The sequence below is a fragment of the Cupressus sempervirens genome, chromosome 3 (genome assembly GCF_028749045.1).
Source record: "Cupressus sempervirens isolate cs-2001-9-10 chromosome 3, ASM2874904v1, whole genome shotgun sequence".
In the NCBI taxonomy this organism is placed as follows: domain Eukaryota; kingdom Viridiplantae; phylum Streptophyta; class Pinopsida; order Cupressales; family Cupressaceae; genus Cupressus; species Cupressus sempervirens.
Genome location: NC_143120.1, coordinates 84,235,415 through 84,248,628, shown reverse-complemented (window position 1 = coordinate 84,248,628; position 13,214 = coordinate 84,235,415). Strand labels below are relative to the sequence as shown.

The 13,214-nt window shown below is 33.6% G+C and overlaps 1 pseudogene; it reads right to left on the bottom strand.

Annotated features, from left to right (window-relative positions):
- Positions 1-10,076: 10,076 nt before the first annotated feature.
- Positions 10,077-11,444, bottom strand: LOC149564895 (heat shock factor protein HSF8-like; annotated as a pseudogene).
- Positions 11,445-13,214: the final 1,770 nt, after the last annotated feature.

The window sequence follows — 13,214 nt, the reverse complement described above, 5'->3', positions numbered from 1 at the left end:
TTTTAGTATTACACTTAGGATGTTTTCGGTCCAATCTTTGAGTAAAAATTTATAATGTATTTCTTCTACATGTTTCATGAGAATATGCCAATATGGAATGATCTCTATGTCTTTTCTTAAGGTTATTCTAAGTTTACAACAATTGTATACAATTTTCAAAGAAAATCAATACAAGTTATGAGCTGTCCCCATATCAGTTTTTGTTGAATCTTGTCTCCTTAGCTATTACCTAGTTATTTTGAGATTGTGTGAGTAAAGCTTGCTCAATTGAATGCAATTCATTTAGGTTGTATGTCAATTCATTACTATTTTTAATTCAATGTGTTAAGTAAATGCTTTTGATGAATTTGATGGGGTTGTCATGGTAATAGAGAGGATGTCTGTTAGAATGAAATTCAATAAGAATTGCTGATAATTCTTGTTGTAAAGAAATAGATTAGATCCATAAATTGAAGTAGACTCTGAATCCCAATGGAATAGGCACTTATCAAATTTTACTAAGTATGTAGAATACATACATTGTGAAGGAGCATCAATTCTAAAATCACAATCATCTTTAGATTTCATTTCTTGAAGATCTTAAATGATGTTCATCACTTGTTTGCATGGAATGTTTTAGCCTTAGTTAGCCACTATTGCTATGAACACTTGCAAATATATAGAAGAAATTTGGCCAAGTTTGTTATATTGGATGTGCTTGTTCAAAATGCTAGAACCATGCATGTATTTGAGGATTTGAGATGAAAATCAAAATGAAACTAAAATAATTCTCATATAGTATCTTCCAGTCTTGAATCATCCATGTGTATACCCACCCTAGTTTTGTAGAGCCTAAAGAGTAGAAAACCACCCTTGGTTTTGTTGAAGTTGGGTTTGAATGATTTACACATGAGATTACTAATAGGAATTGGCTAATCCTTAGGTTATGTGAGTACTATCAATTTGGTATTGAGCCTTTGATGTTTAGTAGTTTTAAAATTCCAACACCTTATATGATTATGGTTCCTGATAAAATTCCCTCTATCCATTATATAGAATCTTGTTGTGTGTCTAGTGTTATTGCATAACTAACATACAAGTGCATAACTCTTCTAATTTTTCCTATTCTAACTTTCAGGTTCCCTATAATTCCTTGCAATATGTCTAGGATTGTTACATTTGTAGCAAACAAACTTCTTTCTCTCACCACTAGGTTTCTCTCCATCATTAGATCTCCTTTGTGATCTACAGCTTCCATTACCTAGAAGATTAGTATTCCTTAACATTCTACTATTCTTCTTATCATCAAAAAACTTAGGTTTCTTACATTCCACTACCTTATGTCTATAACCATGACAATTATAACAATACAAATTAATAATAAGTTTAAAAGACTTACCTATACAATCTCTCTTCATATATCCAACTTCATTGCATATAAAACATCTACCTTTGAATTCATATCTTAGCTCTTTGGACGTATCATCTTGCTTAGGTTCTTTAACTTGCTCTATTGTTCTAAGTTCAACAAATTTCTTTTCTAATTCATTCTCAACTTCATTAGACTACTTGAACTTTTCTTTAGGGATTTCTACTATAGAATCTAGTTCTATCCTAATCTAATATTTCTCTACTAACTTTTCTCCAAGAAGATATCCAAGGCCTATCTTGTCATAAGAAGGTCATTGATGAAATATTTGTTCATCAATTTTCCTAGAACTTGTGTAAAGTTTCTCTAACTATTTTTTTGTTTGTGTCTACTCTCCTTTCACAATGATGATGTATTTTTCCAACTCTATGTGCTTTATCTTAATAAAATCTATTTTAGATGTCACTTGACTTAATTGGGATCTAAGGTCTACATTCTCATTTTTTAGATTAGGTTCACTCTTGTTGCCACCAGTTTTAAGACTTAACTTTAATTCAACAATTTTCAACTCATGTTTTAAGATCTCATTCTCTTTCTCGAGATTTTATATATCATCATTAAAATTTGATCTACATAGAAGGTTCCTTGCTAAATTTTAGATCATCAATTTCATCTTTCAGTTTTCCAATGTAAACTTTTGCAACTTTGTATTTTTCTTTTAAGTTATCTCTCTTCAGTAAGAAGATCAATCTATTCAAGAGCTTCTTCAAGATTCTTCTTCAACAATTCCATATTCACTAGGATCTTATTTAAGTTGTTAAGCATCTTCAAAGTAACTGTGCTTTGATGCTTTGATACCAATTGTTAGAAATAGATAATACTAAGAACGAGGGGCGGGGGGGTGGGTGTGAATCAATATTCTACAAAGTTTTACCCACAACTTAATATTGTTAATTACTTTATAACTTGCATATAAAAGTAAACCAAGAATGATGAATAGTAAATATAACCATACACATAGAGAACTCATAACACCATTATTTGTTAACTAGGCAAATCTTGGCCAAGGTAAAACCTCAGTGGGGATGATACCCACTAGATGATTCACTAAATAATAGGATCCTATTAAGGATATTTACCTTATTAGGAGTCTATGTAGTACATATAGTGTCTTGAGTCCTTGTTAGGAGTTGATAGATCTATTACAATGTATGCAAGAAGAGCCCACTACCCTAACATGTAGTTATACAATTCAGTTACTTCATATAATAGATATACATATAGTACTTGTTTGCTACTGTAACTCACACTTCCTCTAATCTTGCATTAGATTTTACATCACATAAGGCTCTTAAATGGTTTTCACAATAGTTCACATGTCACTTCTAATCATGCAACTTCCATAGTAATGTGCACATCATATCTATTTACTGCACAACACATTTACACACTATTTGCATGATATAAGATCTTTACTTGTACCTTGTGCATTCACAAATTATTGCTCAATCAGATTCCATGTCTTCACACACTTGAAAAATTATAAAATAATATTTACATAGTTGTCTTAACATGAATTAGTAATTATGTTGAAGTTAAAACAATTCCTAAAGTCATACAACTTTATTTTTTGCTATCCTTTGTTCTGCATTGTTAAATACCAACACAATTAAACTTACTGTAACTTGCGTTATACTAATTGTGCACACATGCACACTGGAACACACCATCTTGACAATGTTACAAACCTTCCTCATCTATGTATATTCTTAACTCTCTGTGCATTGTCCATACTATTAAGATATGTTCATTGTACTCCTACAAACTATCTAATACTTAGACAATTTTCTTTCTTTGACAACATAAATGAAATGCTGAGTATATGTCACCATAAATGAAAACCAATAAAAAGTCTAACTAACCATATTGCCAATAGGATTTTCTTCAACCCTGTTAGGTTTGGTAGATCAAATACAATGTATGCAAGAAGAGCCCACTAATCTAACATGCAATATACAATTAAGTTCTTCACAAGAATATGTATGCATCAAATACTATCTTATTGTTATAGCATGCACTTTCTTTAGTCATACATCATATTTTGCATCACATAAGGCTCACATATCATTCTTTCTTTCTTTACAATAATTTGCATCACATGTCTTCCTCACTTTATCTACACAAGATATGATCTATACTTATATCTCACAAATTAATAAATCTTTGCTCAGTTAGCCTTAATGCTTTCACACACTTGACCAAATATAAAAAATGACTTTGGGTAAATATCTAGGATGTTGGATCATCATGACTTAGTAATTATTTTGTCACCAAAATAATTTCTCAAGTCATACAATCCAATGTTTTGATATGCTCTATTCTGCTCTGTTAAATACTTGAACTAGTAATTTAACTATAACTTATGTCATACTGTCTATACAGGTCTGCGCATTGACATACATCATTGTGACTCTATCAACTATTAGTCCTTAACTACACATGAGCTAACTCAAATTTCTAGGGTCCATACATACCAAATTTTTCTTTGTACCGCTATAAACTATCTAACACTTAAACAATTTTCTAACTCTGATAACATCATGAAATATCAAAAAACATATGTTTCCATAAATGACAACACTCATACATCTACCTAGCCATATTTATAACACCACCATCTTCTCATAAAATATTATTCTAGTGCTCCATTTATCATTTAGTAAATTTCCTAAGTCTTTGGGAAATTCGAACCCAACATCATATGGCCTTATGTCACTTATTCTTAGGCTAGATAGTACAACACTTACAACTTTTTCTTTTTTTTTGCTTGGAGAACATTGCATATTTATTCTTAAAAATATTGTAATCATGATTTTATTACAATTTTTTTTACAATCTCGATTATAGGAATTGGTTTAGTCCTTTTCTTACCTTTCTTAGGTGTTGGTGCAACTTCCTCTTCCTCTTCCTCATTATCTTTAGTGATCAAAGACATAATGGTTGCATCATCTTTTGATTCAGTTTCTTTGGCTTTTGGTTCTTTAGGGGATGATTCTCTTCTTCTCTCTACTATTGAGGCCATGCAAGGTGAATTCATTATTAGCTCTTCTTCTATATCCTTTGTGATCATCATCTTGAATGGCATAGTTATAGAGGGCTTAAGTTTCTAAATCCTTGTCATTCTTGACAAAGTTGACTTTAGCTATCATAGGTTTGATATCTAGATCAGATTCTTGTACTTTATCTATCAAGGAGGCCCTTTTTTTCACACTGATCTCTTGTTGTATTAGAAGAGTCTTCACTACCAAATCAAGAACAAATGTTTTGAAGTGAGAGTTTAGGATGTAAAACCTAAATTTTTTCATTGCTCTAACTAGAGCATATGCATTCTTCTCAATCAAAGAATATTTCAATTCATTTTTCTTAATAGGGATACTCATGACTACTATTAGGGCCTTAGTATTGTCTTTGTTAGGTTGGGTAAGTATAGCAGATAAATTATTCTCAGATGCATAGCAATACAAATCATTTTTTAAAGAAAAATCTGGATAAGAAAGGGTAGGGGCATTAGCAATCACAACCTTGATTTGTTCAAAAGAAGCCTTACCTTCCTTTTTCCATTTAAAATTTGTATTCCCTTTCATCATATCCACAATTGACTTTGTAATCTGAAAGAAGTCTAGTACAAACCTCCTTATGAAGTTTATCGACCCAAAGAAAGATTTGACCCCTGGTTTACTCGTGGGAAGTGATAACTATTGGATAGCTTTCACCCTTTCAGGGTCTATCTGAATACCTTCTTTGGAGACAATATGTTTGATTAGTTTTCCTTCTGTCACTCCAAATATAGACTTCGTAGGATTCAGTGAGATGCCATGAGTTTGATGTCGATGCAAGATAGATTCTAGATGATGCACATGATCTCTTCTATGTTTTAAAAACATTGTAAGATCATCAAGGTACATGATAGTGATCTTATTCTTGAGATCTACAAATGAATGACCCATTGCTTGTTGAAAGGTGGCTCCAAAATTTATCAAACCAAAAGGCATATGATTGTAGGCAAACATACCCCATGGAGTGGTAAAAGTTGTTTTATGTTGATCGCCTGGTGTAACATTGATCTAATTATAACTAGAGAAACCATCTAACATTGACATGAGCTCAGAACCAGATACCAATTACAAAATATGATCCATGATAAAGAGCCCATAATTATCCTTAAGTGACACCTGATTCAAATTTTGGAAGTTGACACATATTCTTATCCCACCATTCTTCTTCCTAACTGGGACAATATTGGCTACCCACATTGAATGGTGGATAGGGTAGATGATCTTCACTTTAATTATTTTATCAATTTCACTATATATAGCATCAGTGACCTTCAGATTGAATTGCCTTTGTTTTTACTGAAAGGGAGCTGAACTAGGTTTTAAAGGAATCTGATATTTAAATTTTCCATTCATGAATTCCTTCAAATCTCCATAACCCCAAGAAAAAAATGTCTTGGTATGACTTCAACAAATTCATTAATTCTTCTTTCTCTTCTGATGACAAATCTTTCCCTATTAGGACCATCTTTGGAATTTCTTCAAAACCAATATTTACTTTCACGTAACCCAAGGAATTAGAAGATTTAGTATCCTTGACTTTCTCTTTCCTTTTATCTTTTTTATCAAAAAGAATCTCAAGGGTGACTAATCCTCTTGGAATAACATTACCTTTCAATTGAATAATCTCAGGGTTATCTCCTGGTGTTCCATTACGATTATGTGATCCTTCAAAATTTAAATTTGAAAATGGAGGGCATCCCTCAAGAAATGCAATAATTTTCCCATCATCATCAAAGACTTTCCAATGTCAATCATTATCTAGCACACTGGATCTATTAATCATCTCTATGGTGTAGATATCTTTTTTGAACTCAGGATGAGGAATAAGGAGAGAGGCAAAGACTGCAAGACAATCTGCTTTGGAATTTCATTCACAAGGGATAGCAGATAAAGAAAAAGCATCAAAATTCTCAATCTCATCCCACACTCTATTTCTATATGCCTTCACTTTGGCATTCTTTGTTGATATTGCCTTCACACCTAGTTAACAACTAGTTCTACATCTCTTGATACCTTGAGTTGTTTTATCCCTTTTTCTCTTACATACTCGAGGCTAAGTAGTTTAGAGCTTCATATTCTATAGTATTATTAGTGGTTTCAAAAACCAACTTATAAGCTTTCGGGAACTTCTCTCCTTTTGAAAACATCAACACTATCCTGGAACCTAAACTAGAAGAAGAACTTGCATCAAACTCCATTGACCATAATTCATTGGTTATATCAAGCATAAAAGGCTCAGTTACATCTTCTTTAGCGGATGTCATCATATATGTTCCATGTTCGGTATCAACATACAATATTTTGGCCCTTGGATCATCCAATTTCAAGAATGTATATTTAGCTTTAGGTTTAGGATTGAGTTTAACCTTTTTATCTCTAATCGGGATAAGGTCATGAGACATGTCCATCTTGATTTTGCCACCAAGATCTTCACAAAAAATTCTGCTCAATAGCATTCCATAACTGGCTAGGATTTCAGTGACCAAGATATTCAATTTTAACTTCTTTTTGAGATGTGTTGCAAGTGCTACTTGAGCATCTTTTAACTGGCCAACCAACGGGACTTGTTTTGCCTCCATAGAGTACACCTTTCTTGATGGTTTGTTTAGAGAGAGACCTAGGGCATGGGCCACCTTTGAAGGTATAACATTATTGAATGCACCAAAATCAATGATACAATTACCTAACTTGCATCCAGCTATATAGAGCGAGACACAGAATGGGTTAGGTTTATCTGACAAAGAAGATGCAATAAATGATTCTTTCTCGATCATGAGCCCTTGCAAATTTTCTTCCTCTAAAGAAACCCCTCACTCATGGTTGATAGTGATCTTAGGCAAACCCTTTCCTTTACCAATGCATTGAATCGACCTTTCTAACTTATGTGGGTTAGCTTTTAGGTAGTCCAACTAAGAAATTTTTAATTTGGTCTTCTTACAATGATCAATAAAATCAAAAGAGTCTTCGACAATGGGAGAGGATTTACCTTTATCTGTCTCCTTCACTTGTGAAGGCTCTTCTAGAGTATGCTTACAAGATAGAATTTGCTTAGCAGTCTCATTAGAATCTTTCTCCTTCACTTATTTACTCCACTTCTCTTCTAATCTCTATCTTCAATTTGGTGTAGCCACATTGCAAGAATGATTGTTAATATCTTCAGCTTTCTCATCATTAGATTCATATTTGAGGAAGTTTATGGAAGAGGTCCCAATAGTAGGTTTTGTTACATCTTCAAGGGCCACATATTCTTTTATTTTCTTTGTCGTCAAATATATTTGCAAGAATCTAGCCATCTTGAGATAACTTGCACCATCATGATCTATTGTCAAGTGAAAATAACACACAGCAACTTGATTACTAGATGATGCAGGATGCTCAATGGCTATCCTTGGTATTGGATGGGGTAGCCATTTAGATTGTTTGTTTTTCTAATATGGTACATAATTCCTCCTTGGAATATCTTGATACAAAGGAAATGGATTGTGGGGAAACTACTTCTTAATTTGTAACACATCATTAGCCAATTTCTGATATAAAGGGTCAATGGTAGTGATAAGGGCATGCTGACCTTTTCCTTTTTGTAGATCATGGGTCTATTTACCCAAACTAAGGAAGTCATCCTCCACTTAAATGGCTAAAGTTTGCACAACTACTATATTATGAGCTTTTTCCCTTTGTATTTGAAAGCTTACATCAGAAGGTTGAGCACTGATGAAGAAAGTCATTTGATTTTCTTTAGTGGGTCTTTTATTGGTAGGAATTTAATTTACTATCTGATTAAAATGAGTAATGAATTCTCACATTGGCTCATGGATTTCCTTCTTCATTTGAGTTAACTGGGAGAGAAGCAGATGTTCATCTTCAAAAGTTTTAAATCTCCTCTCAAAAGATTGAATCAAGGTTGCCCATGAAGTCACTAATTTGGCTAGTAGCTGACCAAACCATTCAACCATGGCTTCTATGAGTGTTTCAACAAACAGATGAATAGAAACATCTTCATGTTGAATTTCAAGAACTCCAATTGCCTTAAAAAATGCATTGATGTGTTGATCAGTGGTGACTTCTCCATCCCCAAAAAACTTAGGAAGAATTTTTAGAGAGCCAATGGGCATGTCAAGAAACTGGTTCCCTAAAGCTAATGGACCAATAGCAGCTCCCCATAGGACCAATGGTTGTGGTGCTTGTTGTTCCATAGTTGGGAGAATGATGTTCAAAGGCTGCAAATTTATGACTAGAGGTACAAGGGTACCTTGTAGGATCAAAGCTTGAAAGGTCATAGGAGAAATAGTAGCCTTGGGTGGTGAAGATGGCTTGCTAACAGACTTAACCTTCTTCATCTTCTTAGGAGTAACCGGCTTGAAATCTAACTTCTAAAGGGCTTCAAAATCTTTGTCTAGTAGACCTTTTTGCCTGTCCACTCAGGTATATAGTTTGTCAGCTAGTTTATTGGTTATTGTTTACTTGTGCTTGGATGTGACCAAGATTCTACCTATTTCTTCTCGGGATAACTACTATTCTTTCAATGACTACAACATTCTAACCAATAGGAGCTCTCTACAAGATTTCCTTGAATTCTTCTTCTTCTTCAAGAACTTGATTTACTTGATGATACTATTGTGCACTTCATCTACACCTCTAGGCTAGAGTGTTCAAGTCTGAAATAATATCCTCCTAGGTGTCTTGGAAGCTAAGCTTTGGTTGGAGAACTAGAAGAATGTTCTCATGTGGTAGCACCATCGTGCTTCATTACATGCAACTATTAATCTTTTCTCATTCTGTCTCCCCAGTAGAGTTGCCAAAAATCTATTGGTAAATAGATTTTTCACTTAGAAAATATATAATTTAGCCCAATGGAATGTGTGGAAAATTGATTTCTCCAATAGTTGGCTAGGCCCTTGGTATCTAGCCTTGCTCTACATTTAGAGGGGCAGGTCCCTCGTAAGATTATTTTTTTTTATTTTTCAATAAAGATGATTAGAACTTAGAAAATAAAAAGGAAACCATTGATAGTGAATGCACCACACGACTTCAATGTTTCCATAAAATCAACGTAAACTATTAATGAAAACAATCAAGAACTATGCTTGAGAGTTATGACTAACACAATGTTGATTCAATCATTCAAGAGCATTTGCACAATACTGTAAAAACATCCATTACAAAGAAAGAGTCAATAGTTCAATGTTTTAGATATGTAGAAAGAGAGAATGCAAAGTTTACTTTCTTTATTTCTTAGTATCAAGAATATAAGAAATGACAGATTACAAGAACAACAATTGTACACACTTTCCAAAAATTGCCTTGTTATCAAAACATAAGTGTTCCCCTATCTCCAAGTCCAAAAATGTCCCTTATCATATTGAGATTTTGGAATTTATAGATATTCTAGAATTACTAACCTTTTGAGTTTGTAACTGCTCAAAAAGTTAGAGTTTGGACTACTCCGAAGATAGTTTGTAACCAACTATAACTTTCAATGGTTAACTACAATTAGAAAAATTTGAGACATTGACCAAAACGAAAGTTAATTCTAATGTTGACTTTTTTACAAAATACATAAATAAAAACCTGAGACAACTTTAGACATATGCACTTCTAACTTTTAACTATGATCACTGATATTTCCTGAGCTTGCTCTTTGATTTGTAGGTGTTGTGAGTAGCTGAGTCAAGTTTCTTACGTGTTCTACATAAATTCCCTTTCTTAGATGGACTGTCATTTTCATCCCTACTAACACTCCCCTAACTCTTAGAATCAGCCCCTCCTATGTCTTCTGCCTTTGGAATCTCAATAAGAAATCATTCCCAAAAAAAATCATTGATTCTCTTCTTGTGAGACCTATTGCTCATACCATTATATGTACCCTCTCTATTATTCTCATGACCTCTATCATTAGCCATCTTCTCCTCAAACACCACCTTTGAAGCATAACCTGGCAATCTTGTCTCCATAGTTATTGCTTATGAACTTGTCTCTCTATTATCTGTGTTATTCTGTACAGAACTTCCATCCACAAAGTTTCCAATGACCTTTTCCATGTCATTTGTGGTATTAAATTCAATTGGAGAAGATCAAGGATTCAAACTTAAGTTACATGATATATCAAAGGCAATGCATCCTATTGACCCTATCAATGGTACTATCTCTTTTACCTTTGAAGAACAAGACAATTCTTGCAATATAAAAGAGGAATTTAGGTCTGCTAAGGTGGATCTATGGATATCTGAAAACTCTAATGAGATGGGTGTATTAAGGAAACCATAACTTGCATGAATCTTTGCAATAGCTACTTCTGGTGAGTGGTTTGAAAGATTTCCACAATGCTTTGATTCACAAAGATCATCACTTGCAACATCATGAAATAAATTTGTTAATGTGTCTGATGATGTCTCAAGCTCCTTAGTCAAATCCTTCTTGTAAATTTGCATAAGCCCAGACTTCATAATATCACTCATATGAGGATTATATGCTATTAATTGACCATCCTCCTTATCATGCTCCCCAATGTGCAAGATGTCCTCATGCTTGGGCAATCACTTTTTCTTGCTAGCTATAGTAATTTCTAACTTCTTCTCACTTTGCACAACAAGTTGTGCTACAAATCTAGGATTTTGCATAGCCTTAGCTAAGAATGTCATTAATCCTTCTTGCCACTTTTCCATTTATTGTAGGCACTCCTCTGATGATTGCAGCCAAACCTTAGTGCCTCGTTGTTAATTCCCAAGCCTAACTAACTCCATCACTAGCATTTTCTTTTCTTGTTTGAGATTTGTAATTTCATCTTCCAACTCATGATTCTTGATCTTAGCATAAGCCCCTAAATTTGAAGTTTCTGTTCGATGTTGCTACTATTGGTTATGGCTATGAATAGGCTTGCATCGGTGAATGTTTTTTAGTAAATGCCTACTACCTCTTGAAAAGTCTTCATTTGCAAACTCCCACCGCTAAGGATCAATTTTATGAAATCTATATGTATCAAGTTACCTTTTCAATTCACATCTTTGCAAAAATCAAAGCTTGTACTAAATCATATAATCTCAGAGAGGAGTGACAATTTTGGGAGTGCATACTCACATAACACTTAGTTTGAGTATTCATCAAACTATTGGGAATGTTAGAGATAAAACCATGACATCTGGCACTCTTGTATTGAAACAACCTCTTCCAAAGGCATTTAGTCAAACAATTTACACCTTGTCTATGCTCTACACTTTATTTTCACATCCAGATATTTTGTCAAATGGTTCTCTTCAAACAGTATGTGTATATTGTTGAAGATGTTGTAATTGAAACTGAAAGAAGCTAGAGAATCAATACGAGAGGCTATAGGTAAAACATGTGAATTAAAATGACCAAGAAGGTAGCCATGAGATGAAGCCAGGCCGTAGTGTAGTAGAGCAGTTTTTAGTGTTTCCCTAGATCCCTCTGTCATTCATTTTCCTACCTGAATAAGGAAATGATAGAATAAATATTTGAATCAATTGCATGAGTATGTAGGATATTGGTGCTTAGATTGAAGGAGGTTGGTTTTAAAATCTCATGTTCACTATTGCTCAAAGAATCATTTAGCACTTCTCTATAGATAAAACTAGGCTTTAAGATTATATCTATGAATTTGATTTCCAGTCGGTGGTTGTTTTAAAGTTGGAGTTTGGGTTGGAAAGTTTGGGTTAGGATTAGGTTAAAAAGTTGGAGTACATAATGAGAGAGTATTTTAGTATGTGGAGAGAGAAAATATTGAGTGAGAGAAGGCAACCCAAACCCATACTTCTCTCTAAAAGTTTGAGTATGTAGAGAGAGGTAGTATGGGGAGAGAGAAAATGTTGAAGGAGAGAAAGAAACGCAAACTCAAATCCAAATTTCTCTCTAGAAGTTAAAGTATAGAGAGAGAATATATTGGAATAGTAAAAAATAATTTCTCTTTCTATCTTTCCATTAATCACTTAATTAATTATCTCTCATAAAATTATCGGAGCAACATACATGGAACTTTCTGTCAGAAAAAATACCTTTAGGGCACACCACATAGGTGTTCATGTCAGGGAGATTATCCCACTTGTCCTCCTCTATGTTGTAAATAGTAGTAGTGCGCTCCCTATCATGAAACTTGTTAAACCCTCCAGCTGCATAAATCAGCCCTAGCCAATCATTTGCTGTAGAGGCAAATCCCAGCTGCCATCTAGGCAATTTGGCACCCTCTTGCCATTTGGAGCAAGAGAAGTCAAACATCCATATACGAGGCTTTACATGGTAGGCAACTAGATTGATGAACACAACCAGGTTTTGTCTTATGAAATTGTCACAACCTATTTTCCTTCAATCGAATAAATTGGTGAACTTAATTCCACATGGAATTATTCTTAAAACTTTTTATTGTTTATAAAATTAAAATTAGCATTAGTGGCTGATTGTATGGTTAAAAGGAAATGATAAATGTAGTTATTTTCAAACCTATTAAATTTGCTTCTTTTCAAATTTTGTGCATTGTCACAAATCTGGATAGTTAGAGCAATTCAATTGAGTACTTGATTCTTCTTGTGCCAAATTTATATGGCATATCTAAGATGAGCAATCAATCAGCGATAACTACTACTTACTAATATTTTGTGTGTATATCTCTGTGTAGAGAGTTCAATTTTGGCTTTAGTACGATCAATATTTGTGAAGCCCTTTTCTATTTTTCCTGAGCTTTAATCTAGAGGTGAGTGCTTGCTATTGTCAAATCAGCAATGGCAGATGTAAATATGGGA